This window comes from Meriones unguiculatus, chromosome 12 (assembly GCF_030254825.1).
Source record: "Meriones unguiculatus strain TT.TT164.6M chromosome 12, Bangor_MerUng_6.1, whole genome shotgun sequence".
Lineage (NCBI taxonomy): Eukaryota > Metazoa > Chordata > Mammalia > Rodentia > Muridae > Meriones > Meriones unguiculatus.
In genome coordinates this window covers 99895617-99911639 of record NC_083360.1, presented here as the reverse complement: position 1 = coordinate 99911639, position 16023 = coordinate 99895617, and the positions used below count along the sequence as shown (strand labels likewise).

The following is a 16023-nucleotide window of genomic DNA, read 5'->3' as shown; positions in this document are numbered from 1 at the left end:
TTCTCTACCATACCTGGGAAGGTCATGTCCTCATTTTATTCAATAAGGAATCCCCCTCTTTTTGTAGGTGTCATTTACAGAACACACAGGTAGTGAGATGCTTGTTTTCCTCAGAGACTCACAGAACAGCACTGCTCAAGCTGCTGCCCACTAATTACCCCCATTCAGCAAACAGTAACCGACCATGACCATAAAGGCACAGAAATTGACACTACCCTTCTGGGAAGCTCTGTAGCAATTCAAGCATGTGATTGTTTTGTTTTGTTTTGTCTTTGTTTTTTTGAGACAAGGTTTTTCTGTAGCCTAGTCTGTCCTGGACTCGATCAGTAGACCAGGCTGGCCTCTGCCTCCCCAACGCTGGGATTACAAGCGTGTGCCACCACGCCTGTCAACACGTGATTTTTTTTTAGCTCTTTCCTTCCATTTTATTCAGCAAAAATTGTTAGTTCCTGTTGGGTTGGAAGCTGCCCATGGCTGTGTTAGTTTGAGCAGGGATGTTCTAGTGACAACCACAGCACCTGCCTTCTGTCCTAGCAAACTTTTTAGCAGTAGATGGTGATACTGTCTGTCCTCAGTTGCTTTGCTTCAAAGTGTCAGGACACACACAGAGCCACTCTGTCTTTGTACCTGACTTCCTTCTGCTTGTGTTCCCTTTTCAGGTAGGACTTATTTCCATTCGGATCTTGGGCACTACATGAGGTGTCAGCCATACTCTTGCTGGTCTTTGCATTTAGAAGGGGCTAAGGAGGATCTCCCTTCTCTGGTGCTTCCACATTCCTGCCTACCATTCCCGGACATAATATATTATTATCATTCTTGCATCAGAGGTGAGTCAGGTTGGTTGAGATATGATAGGAGCTGACCTTCCTGTGTAACAGGAAGGCACAGTACTCACCTAGGTGTGTCCTTGACCTCTGAGATGATGGCCTTGGTCCTCAGGCCCTCCTTCCTCCTCAGGAGAGCTTCTCACTTATCCAGGGCTCTTCTAGCCAGAGGCATAGATCTGAACAACTGACTAGAGTGCTTTCATTTAAAGACGTTTGTCTGTTTCGTGGTACTATTTACAAAATTTCAAACCCAGGCCAGACTGGATTACAAATGTCATTAATCCTAGCTCTCTGGAGACTAAGTAGAATAGAAGGATCTCTGAGCATTTGAGGCCAGCCTGGACTGCATAATGAGTTCAAGGTCAACCAGGGCTACAGTGAGAAAACCTGTCTCAAAACAAAATTTCAAATCTACAAATGTGGCCTTATCTCTTTCTTTCCTCAGATAGCTGTGTAAATGGAAAGACTTGGCTTTTGGGCTAAAAAAAAAAATGTAACTCAGAGGTAAGGCACTGGCTTAGTGAGTTTGAGGCCAACTAATCTCTAGCACCAAAACAATAACAACAAAACCATCTTCAATGGTCTTCTCAGGAGCCTTTACTTGTCTGCAGTTGGCAGGAGCAATCCCTGTCTCTGTTTTCATCTGAACAATACCTAGAGCTGGGATGCAGCTCAGCTGTAGAGCAGTTGCCCAGCATGCCTAAAGCCAGGTATAGTGGCCCCGGCCTGTAAGCCCAGCATTTGGAAAGTGGAGGAAGAAGGATCAGAGATTCAAGCCTAGCCTGGGCTATCTGAGGAAAGAAAGAGATAAGGTCAGGTGATCCCCATCTCAACTGAAAATAAACAAACAGCTAAAGCCTGCTTCTCCTTCTCTTGAATCCGGGAGGACCCTGTGGCTGCTCTGACCAATGGAACAATGGATGTTCTTAACCTCCTTGCTGGCTGGGCACCTTCTTCGCCTGTCTCTTGGAACGCTCCCTGTCAATGCTCTCCACACTCAGCTTGCCTATGGAAAAGCCCACACTACACAGAGAAGTCAAACTTGAGTATACTCTCTTTGCCATCTGGCTCAGGGGTGCCTTTTCTCTGTCATTTGCGATCTTTCTCTCTGACAACTCTCTCAGTCCATTTGGGGATGCCCCCAGATTAAATTCTTGTCATCAGGACGCTTACCCCTTTTCTCAGCCTTTTTCCCTTCAGGTGTCCTGAGCGCCCCCCCTGGATTTCTCTGGACTATCCCTAGTAGCTGCCTCCTAAGTCCCACAGCTTCTCTATTCCCACCTGGGCCAAACATGATCCTTCCTCTCTTCCTCCTCAGAGATTTTATTAAGGCCTCGATGTCTTACTGCAAAAGGCTTGGTCTCAGTACAGCACAATCACCAAAGATGGCTCACTCGATTTCCAAATTCTCACATGTGGTAAAAACTTCTGCCACTGCACAAACAGATGGTATCTGTTGGGATTCTGACACATTCCCACTGTTGAGAGTCCCTTATCCTCCCCCTGCCTCTTATAAAAGGCCAGTTATTTTTCTCTCCACTCTCTTGTTCCCTCCACCCTTGCCCAGAGGTGGCCTCTGTATACCCGCTCCCCAGTATACCTCCCATGTGAGATCTCTCACATGGTGTGACTTTGTGGCGTCCATCGCTTAGATCATAACAGTACAACCCAAGATAAAGACTTTCCCACTAAGTTTCTTTAGCCACGAATGACACTTTATCCAGTCATTGTCTTTACAACTGAAACTGGGAATTCAAAATTACCATCCTTGCCCGTGAGCTTCTTATACACACCAGAAAAGGTTTCGACCTTGTGCACCATGTTGTTCTGCTGTGCTTCGCCTAAATTGAGACTTATGAGCCGGCTGCCATCCAGTTTCACATGGACCCTCTTACCCACAATTTCACTTGGGAAGACTGCTGTCAGGGTGCGGGCTTCTGGGGTTTCTGCTTATTTTTCGTGCGGCTTCTCTGGGTTGGCTTGGGCAGAATCCTCCTCTGAGCAATTAAGACCACATGCTTCCCGCTGAACTTCTCCAACTCACAGAGCCGGATGTGGATTTTCTGGAAAGATTTCAGTTGAGGAACTGGTACAGAAATTATGATAGCTTTCCGACCACCACCAACTTCAGTGTCCTTGGCCGCAGTGATGTTGAGTCCCCGCAGCTGTGGCATGAGCTCCGAGTTCATCTCCAGCCTGAGAGATGCCAGACTCGAACTCCTCTAGCTTCTCGCCATTTGGCTTCACTGCTTAGCGCTGGAGCTGAGCATGGCTTCATCCTTAGAGTGCTAGCACAGCTCTCGCGAGAACCTCCACTAAGTGTCCCTAGTCTTTATCTGTCGCAGTAGATTTCCGATCAACTGAAGAGTGCAAACTGCTCCAAAACTACATGCAATGTGTCAGCCTCAGGTGATCCTTCAAAACCTGCATCCCAGAGGCTCCAAAGTGGCTTCCCTCGCCCCACGGTGGCCCCACAGAACTCTGGCAGCACGTGAAACAGATGTCCCCCAACCTGCACTCCTCTCTCTCTTCTTAGCCTTCAAGCAACATTCCAGCCTTCTTGCTCACCCTCACAATGATGCCCCAATTTCAGTTAAGAAACAGTGTAAAAGAAACTTTTTATTCACCTGGTTCAATTGTTGTCTCGGAGGCTTATTGCCTGTCTGCTAACCTAGGCCTAGTTCTGGAAGCGTCTGGCTTCCATACAATAACCTAGGCCTAGAATGTTTTCAGCCTCTGAGACTTACTGTTTCATAAGCTCACCCTTATTTGTTCTTACTGTCCTCTGGGCTTGTTGGTTCAACCCAGCTGTTCAGGCTCAAACTCCTCTCCCAGCTAATTTACTCAATCTGGCCTTTCTCTTAGCCTCTGAATTGCTCGCTTGGTCTCAAAGTAACTCCAACAATCTTTTCTAATCTTCTGGCTCCTTCAAATTCTCTGGCTTGTTCCATCTTCAGCTGTGTTCTTTCTCTGCAACCTATCTCTCTATTACTGTCCTAGTAAAACTGCACCCCGTCTCCCCACAATGCCCCTTAAGTAGCTTCCCTTTCCTCTCTTCTCCTGAGAGTTGGGTGTATCCTATTCTGTCAAATCTTTCTCTGATTTGTCATTTTTTTTCTGCCACCCAACAGAGATCACTTTCAAACATGGGTGCTTCCTTCTACAAACTGTCTTTACCTTCATCGTTTGGGATTAAAGACCTGTACTACCACACCTGGACCTAAGCTTTACCTGAAACTTGCTCTGTACCAGGCTGACCTTGAATTCAGATCTGCTTGCCTCTCTCTCCTGGGTTAAAGGTGTGTTTGTATTTCAGCCAGATCACATAGACCTAGAAGGTCTTTGGATGTGATCTCTTGCCAGAGCAGCCTTGTTCTGAATTGAAATGTCTCTACAAAGCAGTTACAGAATAGATTCTGTCACCCTTCATCATCTACGCAAAGGCTGAAATGTCAGGGCTCAATCTGAGGACTACTGGCTAACTGTGGTGTCTATTAGCGTGCCAAAGCACACACTTGATTTGCAGGCTCACTCAGTACCTATGGCTCCTCTTGGTTCTTCTCACCTTGTCCACTACCCTAAACCTCTCCAGCCTAGGGACCCCGTCCCCCGCTTCTCTTCTCTTTCCTATATAACCCTGCACTTTTGGCCTTGAACTCTCTTGGTCCTCTTCTCTTTGTGCTCTGCTCTTGGCTCCACCAAGACTGTGGGAGAAGCCTGTGCACAGTGCACAGTGGTACACGCCTGTAATTCCAGAACTCAGGGAGGCAGAGGCAGGCGGATCTCTGAGAGTTTGGGGCCAGAATGGTCTACAAAGCAACTTCAGGACAGCCAAGGCTACACAGAGAAAAACTTGTCTTGAAAAACTAAAAAACAAACAAAAACAGAACAACCCCCCCCCCAACAGATAGAATGCTGGAGGGAGCATTACCCAGCAGGGATTGGGGAGGGGAAGATTCAGCTCTATTTAAGGGTCAGGATGAGAGTTTGACTACACCCCAGTGAATATATAGATAACACAAATTGGACTTTGCTTTTGCCTGGGGAGAGGTCATAAGGGGATGGGGAGTGGTAGACAGGGAAGGACTGGCATATGAATTTGATAGGGTTGTATGATGTGAAATCCACAAAAAAAAAAAATCAATAAAAACATTATGTTGGAAAAACATTACAGGAGGCAACTGTTTGGGCTGACTCTTGTACTAGGTCTTAACTCAGTGGTTCTCTTTCTCTCTTTTTGTTTTTGTTCTTCGAGACAGGGTTTCTCTGTGTAGCCTTGGCTGTCCTGGCCTGCTTTGTAGACCAGGCTGGCCTCAAACTCACAGCAATCTACCTGCCTCTGCCTCCCTGAGTGCTGGGATTGCAGGTGTGTGTCACCATGCCTGCCTAACTTAGTGATCATCAACCTTTCTAATGTTCTGACCCTTTAATACAGTTCCTCATGTTGTGGTGAGTCCCAAACTTAAAATTATTTCTGAAGCTACTTCATAACTATAAGTTTGCTACTGTCATGAATAGTAATGTAAATACCTGTGTTTTCTGGTGGTCATTTGATGGTTGTAAGCCCAGCATTTGAGGAGGCAAAGGCAGGCGGATCTCTGTGAGTTCAAAGGCGGCCTTGAAAACAAACAAAACAAAACAAATAAAAGGGGTCATTTCATCCATGAGTTGAGAACCCGTGGTCTAAATTGATTTAGAAAACCAAAGTTTTCAAGCTGCAGTGCCTACTGCCAACTGAAGCTCTTTATGTGAGAAATCAACCAGATAACTGAATTTCCCAAACAGACACACTTTAATTGGCATGATAATGAATCACACCCCATACCCCTAATCCTCTCAAAAGAAGGCCACACCTGAAAAGACTAGAAGTCAGCGGTTTCCCCCTGCTCTTGGCAAGAAGGTAAAGTCAGTTCTCTTTGTCTCTTGTTTCTGTCTTCTTCACCCCTTTTCTGTCCAGGTGTTTGGGGAAGATGCGGGGGACATAAAGCTAACAAGATTAAACTTCATTGTACTTAAGGCCTCCGACACAGTTTTACCCAAAGTTTGATCACAGCAGCTTTAACCTCAGGGGCATCAGGAGGGCGCTTGTAGGAGCTAATGAAAGACTGTATAGCAAACTAATCAACGCAAAGCACACTTAAACCCCAAGTCAAAGCACAGCCTTGCTCTTTTTAAACTAAGCTGGGCGCTGTGGATGCCTTGTTTTCTCTTGGGCACAGCCACATCAACGAACCAGAATCCAGACAACCTGTTTGGGCCACTGGTGAGCTCAGGCAAGAGGACATTCTGGAACTGGTTTCACTGTTGTTGGGCAAGAATTTTAATCTGATGTGAAGTTAGCTGGGCTCATTTGTCCTGTTTTTTAAAATTTTATTTATTTAAGAAGAAAGCAGGCTTATAAAAAGAATACTGTCTGCCTATTACAAACTTTTAAGGGTTTGGTCATGTTCTTGGGAATAAAATAGTCAGATCTCAGAGCAGAACATATAGGTGTGTGTGTGTTGTTGTTGTTGCTTGTTGTCTGGTTGGTTGGTTTTGGTTTTGAGATGGTCTTGCTATGTAGTTTTGTAGTCCTGTAGTCCTGGCTTGCTTTAAACCTGTGGTGATCCTCCTGCTTCAGGCATGGTGGTACACACTTGTAATGCCAGCATTCAAGAGGCTTCGGCAGGAAGTTCAGAAGTTCAAGGGCAACCTCAGCTACAGGAGAACCTGTCAAGAAAGAAATAAAAGAAGAAGGAAAGAGAGGGGAAGGAAGGGAGGTTGCTCAGTCACTGTAAATAATCAGCAATAAGGCTCTCCCCTCCATTAACCCTCATAGTGTATCTGTTCCCTTTCTTATCTTGCTGATCTGTCAATAAATTCTCAAACATGCTAACAAGGTTCATTTCTGCCACAGGACCTTTGCACATGGTCTCTCATCCTCCCACTCCACTTTTCCATTCCTTCATCTAAGCGAACATTGTTTTTCCCTCAGTTCTAACACAAGTTGTTTTTGTTGGCCTCTGCAGAGGACATGAGATGCCCTAGTTACATATTTCTGCAACACTTTATTTTTTTCATAGCGTATTTTGTAATCATAACTACATATCTTCATCTGGGCAGTTACTTCATTTCTCTCAAGGAGAGCATTTCTTCATATTCTCATGAGCCCCATCTTCGTGGTTAGTTTAACATGAATCTATTATCTGATGCTTTCATCAAGATAAACACTATTCTAGGAAACTCTGACCCAGGAAGATAAAAGTTGTGAATAACTTTATTGTTGATTCCAGTGACGTCCAGGAAGACCTGCTAACTCTTCAAAATAAAGCATTAAGATGACAGTTTACCAAGATCCTTAGAATCCCTTCACTCACTCTCTACTTAGTCCTACCAGTCCCCAAGCAACCCTCATGAAATGCTAACCAAGGCTTTTCTGGCTTCTCTCTCTCCCCTCCCTCTCTCTCTCTCTCTCTCTCTGTGTGTGTGTGTGTGTGTATGTGTTGTTTTTTGAGATATGCTTTCTCTTATAGTACAGGTCATCCTTATGCTGACTGTAAAGCCAGGTTGGTCTCTAGCCATGATCCTTCTCCCTCTGCTTTCCAAGTGCTGAGATTAAAAGCATGCACTACCACACTGCCTGTCTTCACTACCCTCATTAAAACACTCACCTTAAAGTTTAGGTTTGAAGAATAGCCCAGTCTTGCCCCTACCTGCTCTGAGCTGCTGCAAAGACTGTCTAGACACAGTTCTGTCTTGCCACATAAGCAATAAATTGAATTTTATCCAACAAGCTGCTTTGTTGAAGTCTAGGGAAATATCTTTCTTTCATTCTTTGTTTCTTTCGTTCTTTTTTAAATAATTTATTTAATTTTATGTACATTTGGTGTTTGGCCTGCGTGTATGTCTGTATGAGGGTGTCAGATCCTCTGGAACTGAAGTTACAGACAGTTGTGAAATGCCATGTGGGTGCTGGGAATTGAACCCAGATTCTCTGGAGAAGTAACCAGTGCTCTTAACTGCTGAACCAGTTTCCAGCCCCTCTTTCTTTCTTTCTTTCTTTCTTTCTTTCTTTCTTTCTTTCTTTCTTTCTTTTTTCTTTCTTTCTTTTTTTTTTACTAATTTTTTTTGTTTTTCTTTGTTTTGTATTTCTTATTTATTTTTTATTTAATGTATATGATTGCTCTATCTGCATGAACATCTGTGTGCCAGAAGAAGGCAACAGATCCTAGTATAGATGGCTGTGAGCCACCATGTAGTTGCTGGGAATTAAACTCAGGACCTCTGGAAGAACAGACTGTGCTCTTAGCTGCTGAGCCATCTCTCTTGAGCCCTCTTTCTTTCTTGATACAGGGTCTCACATGTTTTTCTAACATGCCTGGAACTCACCATGTAGACCAGAATGTCCTTGAACTTGGATTCACCTACCTCTGCCTCCCAAGTGCTAGGATTAAATCATGCATGATCACACCTAGCCCATAGGGCTGGTTATATACATATAACCAATATGCATATTTAGTCTTCTTCCTTCTCCTCCTCCTTTTCCTCTTCTTCCTCCTGCTCCTCCTCTTTGCCCTTCTTGGGAAGCTGCATCTGAACCCATGGTGGAAATCAGTGATACTTCAGATTTGAGGAAATAATTGAAGCTGATAGACAGTTCTCTCTCATCAATTTATGTTCTCTAGGAGAACATAGACCTGGTCAGCTTCAATCACTGACATATTTCAATGTTATGAAGAAAATATGCTCAGTATACAATTGATGGGTGGTAGGGTGGATCAATGAACAGACGAAACTAAGTCCTTGGGGGATGAAAAAAGCAGTTCTAGCTCTTCCTGATAAGATTTTTTTTTCTTTTTTTGGCAGAGCTTCTTGAAGCAAAGGGTGGAAAAGCCATTAATCTCAGCTCTTTGGAAGTTAAGGTGGAAACAGAAGCAGAGGCAGATGCAAGCACATTTCTGTGAGTTTGAGGCCAGCTTGGTCTACATAGTAAGATCCTGTCTTAAGAAAAAAAAGTAAGAAAAAGAATTTCCACCTTTGTGGCCAGCTGGTCCTGGTGAAGTACGCCTTTAATCCCAGTGCTAGGGAGATAGAGGCAGGTGGATTTCTGGTGAGTTTGAGACCAGCCTGGTCTATAGAGCAAGTTCTAGGAAAGCCTTTCCTGGCTTGGAACTCTATGTGGTCTATGTTGGCCTCAAACCTGCAGTGATACTCTGTCGCGCGCAGCCTTTGCCGATAAGGATGACGCGGCAACAGAGGATTTGTCAAGCAGCAGTTTTATTGCGAAGCTCTTGAAAGTAGATGGAGAAGGACCCCAAACCCTGTGCGTGCTCTGCTTAAATAGCCAGCAGGGTGACTTGCTCGTCTGTGATTGGTGCTCTACACAAAACCCAATTAGCATGTGTTCTCCAATAGGGAGAACAACCAAACCTACATTAGCATAAAGTGGCGCATGCGTACATCGCAAGACAACGTTTGGCAAGAAGAACCAGGAAGCAGGAAACCGGCGCCATCTTGTAATGGTGGGAGCGGCTCCCGACAATACTCCTGCCTCAGTCTCCCAGGTATTGGCTCCCAGTACCTGCCACCACATCTGGCAAATCCTTTCCCCTTAGTGTCCTCTGATACTTGTTTTATAAAGCAAAGGGGAGGGCCTGGCAGTCAGGAGACAAGATCACTGGGCTTGGCTTCCTGTCTAAAAAGAATTGATGCTTTCCAAGGTTCTGTGCCATGCCAGTATTCTGTCCTCTCATCGGGATTTGGGGACACAGGCTAGTGCAGCCCATCCTTGCTTCATGTGAAGAGGTCTCAGCTGAGGGGGTATAGGGATGTCAGAACCACAAGGCCTCTGCTTTTCCATCTTGTAGGAAGCTGAGGTGAAAGATAGAGAATTCCCCTACCTCTCTAGGGCAATAGGAGAGTATCTCCAAGTTTGGAGAGGAGGTGAAGGGCAGTACAGTGGTGGGAAACACCTTAAAAGGAAGTGGGTAGTAGTTAGAGGTGGTTGGGGCAAGGCTAAAGATCTGGAGGGACTATTTGAGAAACTGGGTGGTGGTGACTAAGACATTTGAGTCCTGAGAACATCTTTCAACTTCAATGCCCTGAGACCGTTCATTCCTGTTATTTACTATTCACAAATCAAATATCGTACCTTAGAGTTACTGAAATAAAATGACTTTATGATGCAATCAATGTGAGCTAGAAGAGAAAGGGCCAGCCTTTGGTCCAAAGACTTTTTTTTTCTGGACAGATTTCTTTTTACTTTTTAAAATTAGATTTATTTTATGTGAGAAAGTTTTGTCCCCATGTGTGCCTGTGCATCATGTCTGTGCCTGATGCCCTTGGAGATCAGAAGATGTCATACCCACTAGAGCTGAAATTATGGATGGTTGTGAACTACCTTGTGGGTTCTGGGAATTGAACCAGGTCCTCTGTAAGAACAACTTGTGTCCTTGACCAGTGAGCCACCTCTCTAGTCCACAAACACACAGTCCATGGATGGCAGAAATAACTCAGCTGGAGGGAACAGGTAGTATTATGCCACCCCAGTCCTGTTGATGGCCACTATTGCCACCGCAGGGTTCAGTCACCAAAGCTGACAGCACAGTGAATGTTTCCAAAATCTTAGAGCATATATGTAGTATGTGATTATATACATGCATTTACATATGCATAGATAAATATATGTAGGGCTAATAACAGCATTATGTTCTGAACTTATCCCAGCAACAGCTTTCCTGGGTTCTGCAGTTATTTGAACAAAATTATACAGACAAAAAAATATATGGGAAGCTTTACAGATTTTCATGTTGTCCTTGTGCAGGGGCCTTGCTAATATCTGTATCTTCTCAATTTTAATTGATGTGCTGCCTTGTCCTAAAGCAAGCATAGGACCTTGAACTTCTAATCCTTCTGCCTCACCTCTCAAGTTGGGAGACTTACAGGTTTATGAGCCCACTATCAACCTGCTTCTTGGAGCTATCAATCTTAATGGAGGATTAACCTCAAAGGCCTCTCACAAGCTGGGCAAACCCTCCACTGAAGTACGCCCCAGCCTGAAAGCTTCTCCCGGAAACACAATGAGACACGTAGGGAACTCACTCTTGCTCTCACTCCCAGACTACTGTGTGCCTTGCCTTAACTTCTATCACTGGCTTTGGTCATGCAGACTCAGAGTTTGCTTTGGGGGCTAGAGAGACGGCTCAGCAGTTAAGAGCACTTGCTGCTCTTGAAGAGGACTCAAGTTTGGTTCTTAGCCCCTATTATAAGTGTTACAGCTCTGCTCCAAGAGGTACCTGACAGTCAGGAGCCAAGGAATACCACAAGGTCACTCAGCATGGCAAATCCCGCTCAAGAGATCTATTGGGAGGAAAAACCCAGGAGTGTGGCTGCTTCTGCTGGGGTGTCCGGGAGGAGACAAGAAGCAAGAAGCAACTGAGCAGAAGATAGGGTTTATATAGGGTTTCCTGGGTGGGTGGGTGGGGGTTGATGGTGGCTTGGGATTGGGAGCAAGCTTCAGGGTTGATAGGATTCTGTGCTCAGGAATTAGTGGGACCCTGTTTCCTATCCCTGGTCTTAGGCTTGGTGTCATGTCACGGTCAGGGTGTTTTTCCTTTTGCCTTGGTCCTTTTATCCTACACCCCTGATAGGCAGCTTATAACTGCTTATAACTCCAGCCCCAAGGGGTCCATCACCCTCTTCTGGCCTCAGCAACATCTGTACACCTGAGTTATGTACTCACAAACACATTCAGAAAATTAAAAATAAAAACATTAATAGTAACAATAATAATAGTTTGTTTCTACTCCAAATAAACCTGGATGTACAAACTCAGTTGGTCCAGTTAAATGAGCCAACCCTAGCTCCCCAAAGTCTTTCCCAAGACCATACATTAGCTTTAAAACACTTCCTACCACATGTTTCCTGGAAGGTGGTTCCAAAGCCCAAGTCTAGATTTGCTCACCTCTGACACAGTTCTATTTTGCAGGCTTTTGTGTGAGTATGTATGTGTGTGCGCAAGCACATGGAGAATAGAACAGAGCCTTGCACATACTATTACGAGCTTTCTCTTCCAACGAATCTCATCTCTAGCACCCAGGCTGTGTGTGTGTGTGTCTATGTGTGAGCATACACACACACACACACACACACACACGTCCCTGTATAAGTATGTGTGTATTCTTCTGTGTGCGTGTGTGCCTGCCAAATTAGGATGATGGTTTCTAGCAGTTCTAGCATTCCCTAGCAGCGAGCTCTGCTTGTCCTCAAGGCATAGACCACTCAGCCTTCCTCTTCTCTACCCTATTTTCTTCTGTTCTCTCACTTTGCTGGGGCCTTGCTTCCCTGTTGGCAGGTGAACTGGCTATTTCTGTTATTTTTAGCTCCTCCCTTCCCTGCAAACAGGCAGATTCTATCTCCTTCAGGAATCTCCCCTCCTTTCTATTCTGGGTAGATTGCCCTCAGACTGGACACACAAGCCCTTACCTTAAGGAATCTAATTACTTTTTAACAGCTAAACTGATCTTCCTACCTGCAGGCACACATAGCTCCCCAGTGCTGAGCTCACCAACTCCCATTCTTCCACTTGGCATTGCTTTGCTTGTTGCTGACTAGTCTAAACTTCTCAGTAGGCGCCCAGGGGCTCCTCATGATCTCACCTAAGCCCAGACGTCTGCCGCCTTAACTCCCCCAAACCCTGTGACCAGTAATCCTCAAATCAGTGTGCACATTCCAAGTTAAGTGGCTTCTCCGTAGTTTCTGTCAATGATCCAAATTTCAGTCTGTTTTTTTTTTTTTTTTTTTTTTTTTTTTTTTGGCCAACCTCGTTCATAACAGTGATATAGCTGGAAATGCTGAAACCGTTTTCTGTGCCTTCACTCACCTCTTACCATTTTCTAAATGCCTGATTCACAACTGACAATTGATTTATATTACACAAATTTTCTCCTGTGGGGAAACTGGGTAATGTCCACCCCGCCCACCTCTAAGGTCCCAGTGACAAACTGAAGTCTGATTCTATTTACTTACTTACTGAGCACGGTTGAGTGGGTACTTACAGGATGGTAGATGCTGTGCCAGCAAGTCTTCACCTGGCATAAATGATGGCTCCCCACTAGCCACATGGATGGAGTCCCCTACTCTAGTCTTCCCCAGCTTATACACTTTGGGCCCTGTCTGAGATCACCCAGGCCACATGCATTAGGACAAAATTGGATTCATATAGTTGGAGAGTGCCTGGATACTTAGGCTAGAGTCCATGGCCCTCCCTGTCTCTCCATGCATGGAGGGAAGTCACACAGTCAAGAAGTCCAGCTATAAAGCAGGCAGAGATCCTCCTGTCTCTGCCTCCCCAAGTGCTGGCATTATAGGCATGCACCACCTACCTGGCTCAGTTTTGATTTTTTAAATTAAATCTTGTTGTGTTTGTTGTTGTTGTTGTTGTGGTGGTGGTGGTACTGGTATGTGTGTGTTTGTATGTGTGTACATGTCATAGCACACCTGTGGCTGTCAGAGGTCCACTCTGAGGAGGCAGATCTCTCTTTCCACCTTTAGATGGTTTGGGGGAACAAACTCAGGTTGTCAGCTTTTTATACAAGCACCATATCTGTATTCTCAGATCTTTCTAACTGAATGGTAATATCAATTTTGTACTGCTTAAACATACGTTCCAAGTGCTGCTGGGCATGATAAGGTGTGCTAGAAATCACAGACCAGGCAGCTGAGAGGAGTTCAAAGCTATCCTCAACTAAATAGTGAACTTGAGGCCAGCTTGGGTTACATGAGAACCTATCTCAAAATAGCAAAACAAATCTACTCCTTTTCCTCGAAACCCAGAACAAGGTCCACATGCATTTGTTAAGTACCATGTAATATGTATCTGAAATAGGGAGTGACAATAAAGGAGAAAAGAAAAAAAAGGAAAGAAGGGAAATAACAAAAGAGAGATGACTTAGTAGGTAAAGGTGCTTGCTGCCAAGACTAGTACGCTGAGTTAAATCCCAGAACCCACTTGGTGAGACATTCAAGTTCTAAAACTTGTTCTCTGACCTCACATGTATGCCCTGACATGTACTCCCATGCACCCAAACATCTTTGCCTTCTCATGTGTTCCTTGACATGTACTCCACACACCTACATCTCTACCTTCACGTGTACCTTGACATGTACCCCATACACTCACACATCGCTGACCCCACGTGTGCCCTGACATATACACTCACATACAAAGTACATAAATGTGAAGAAGGAGGAAGAAGGGAGGAGGCTCTGAAGAGATAGTTCAGTGATTAAACATAACCACTGCTCTTACAGAGGACCAGAATTGTATTCCTAGCACCCATGTCAGGCATAAACCCTCCGTAACTTTAGCTCCAGGGAATCCAATGCACTCTTTAGTCTCCCTCAGGTGCTAGCACACATGTGCAAATACATTCATACAGACACAGACACATACATAGAAAAGTAAATCTTTTTTTCCTTTTCTTTGTTTTAAGGAAAGGGCTAACAGCTCCAGGCGAGGCATTACTAGGATACTGAGAGTCAAAGCCAAGCCTCACCCACAATGTGTCAGTGCCCTGCTGCTGACACACACTTCCACTCTCTAGAGATGTTCTCATTTAACACTGGGGCACTTAATACAGCCTTTTAATGAATTATTCTCAGATTTTTAAACAAGTTGTTTTTTGAGTGAGTTTCATATGTAGCTTAGGTTAGAACTCACTATGTAGCTCAGACTCTCCTCAAATTTCCATCAATCTACCTGTCTTAGCCTTTCCAGTGCTAGGATTATAAGTGTGAGCCACCAATGCTTGGATTGTTTTGAGTTATTAATTTGAACTATTGGTAAAAACTTAAACATGACATATATTAAAGTTTAAGCCAGCAAAACTTGTTAAAGGTATGTTTAGGGGCTGAGGAGATGGCTTGGCGGGTAAAGTGTTGCCTATGCAGGAAGATCTGAGGGTCTGTGGTCTCATGGAACAGTGGCGGCACACATTCAAAGCACTTGTGCTAGAAGTCCAGACAGAAGGATCCAGGAGTCCACTGTCAGCCAGTCTAGCCAACTGCAGAGTAAGCTCCAGGTTCTGTGAGAGAGCTTGTCTCAAAAAAGTAAGGCAGAGAGTGACAGGGAAGACACTGGAGGTTGATTTTTATCCTTTATAAAGGGAAACGTGGTCAAGCATAGTCTCTACATATGCACATACACACATATATCAGAGATGAGGGGAAGAAAGTGAGAGAGGAAAAGAGGGAGAGGGAGAAAGAAAGAGAGGGAAGGAGAGAGAATGTTATTTTAGGATACATCTAAGAGCTGAAAAGTAGTGGTGCATGCCTTTGATTCCAGCACTTGGGAGGCAGAAACATGTGAATCTCTGTGAGGTCAAGGCCAGCCTGGTCTACAGAGTGGGTTCCTGGACAGCCAGGACTACATAGAGAAAACTTGTCTCAAAAAACCACCAAGACAAAAACCTAAAACTTATGTACCATCTGATGAGGTTGTCAATCAAGGTACATGAAGGAACTCCAGGGGAATGTTTAAAGATGTACTGAGGATATAGTTAGAACTGAGAACAGCCTCTTTTGAATATTTGTTGTTACAGAAATTTACAGTAATTCTGCAGTCAGCCTCAGGAGATGATATTCTTGCTTAGAACAAGTTGGAAGATAAACTTTGGACAGTGAATTATTCTATGTCCTTTGTAATGAATAACCCAAGATAATGTGTTAAAGTTTAGTGGAGATTTAAATTCCTGAGCTGATTAAAGTTAAGACCATAAGATCTAAAAAAAAAATGTATTAATATTAGTTCTGGAGTATATAGTGAAAAATTGCATGTCTTAAAAAAAACACTTTTTACTGTCTAATTCTGCAAAGCGATACAGAATTAGTACTAACAAACAAACAAACAAACAAACACAATTCAACTTTAAGTCTAGGCCTCAAGTAAGAAGGCTGGTTTGGCTGACTCTAGCTTGTGTCTCAACAAGCTAGAAGGTTGAAGGTTGGGAGGTCGAGATGCAGGTGTAATACAGATAAATTTGGCTGTGTGTGCAAATGGATGGGGCTAGAAAACAGATTGAAGCAGGGTCCATTTGAAGCTATTGCAATGTCAAGTTGCTAGAGTAAATGGTTAAAAAAAAAAAAAAAAGGCCAGAAAAGAACAGGAGGGGTCCGGTGAGGGAGAAAGCTCAAGGTCTACAGAGGCTGCCTGACTTTC

At 44.2% G+C, this 16023-nt stretch overlaps 1 non-coding gene and 1 pseudogene across 1 annotated transcript; both read right to left on the bottom strand.

The window, feature by feature from the left end:
- Positions 1–2543: 2543 nt before the first annotated feature.
- LOC110565702 (small ribosomal subunit protein eS7-like) lies at positions 2544–3097 on the bottom strand (annotated as a pseudogene).
- A 7487-nt stretch (positions 3098–10584) lies between these two features.
- LOC132646964 (U6 spliceosomal RNA) lies at positions 10585–10691 on the bottom strand. The gene has a single exon (XR_009585286.1). It is a non-coding gene; the product is annotated as a U6 spliceosomal RNA (small nuclear RNA).
- Between the last annotated feature and the right edge of the window lie 5332 nt (positions 10692–16023).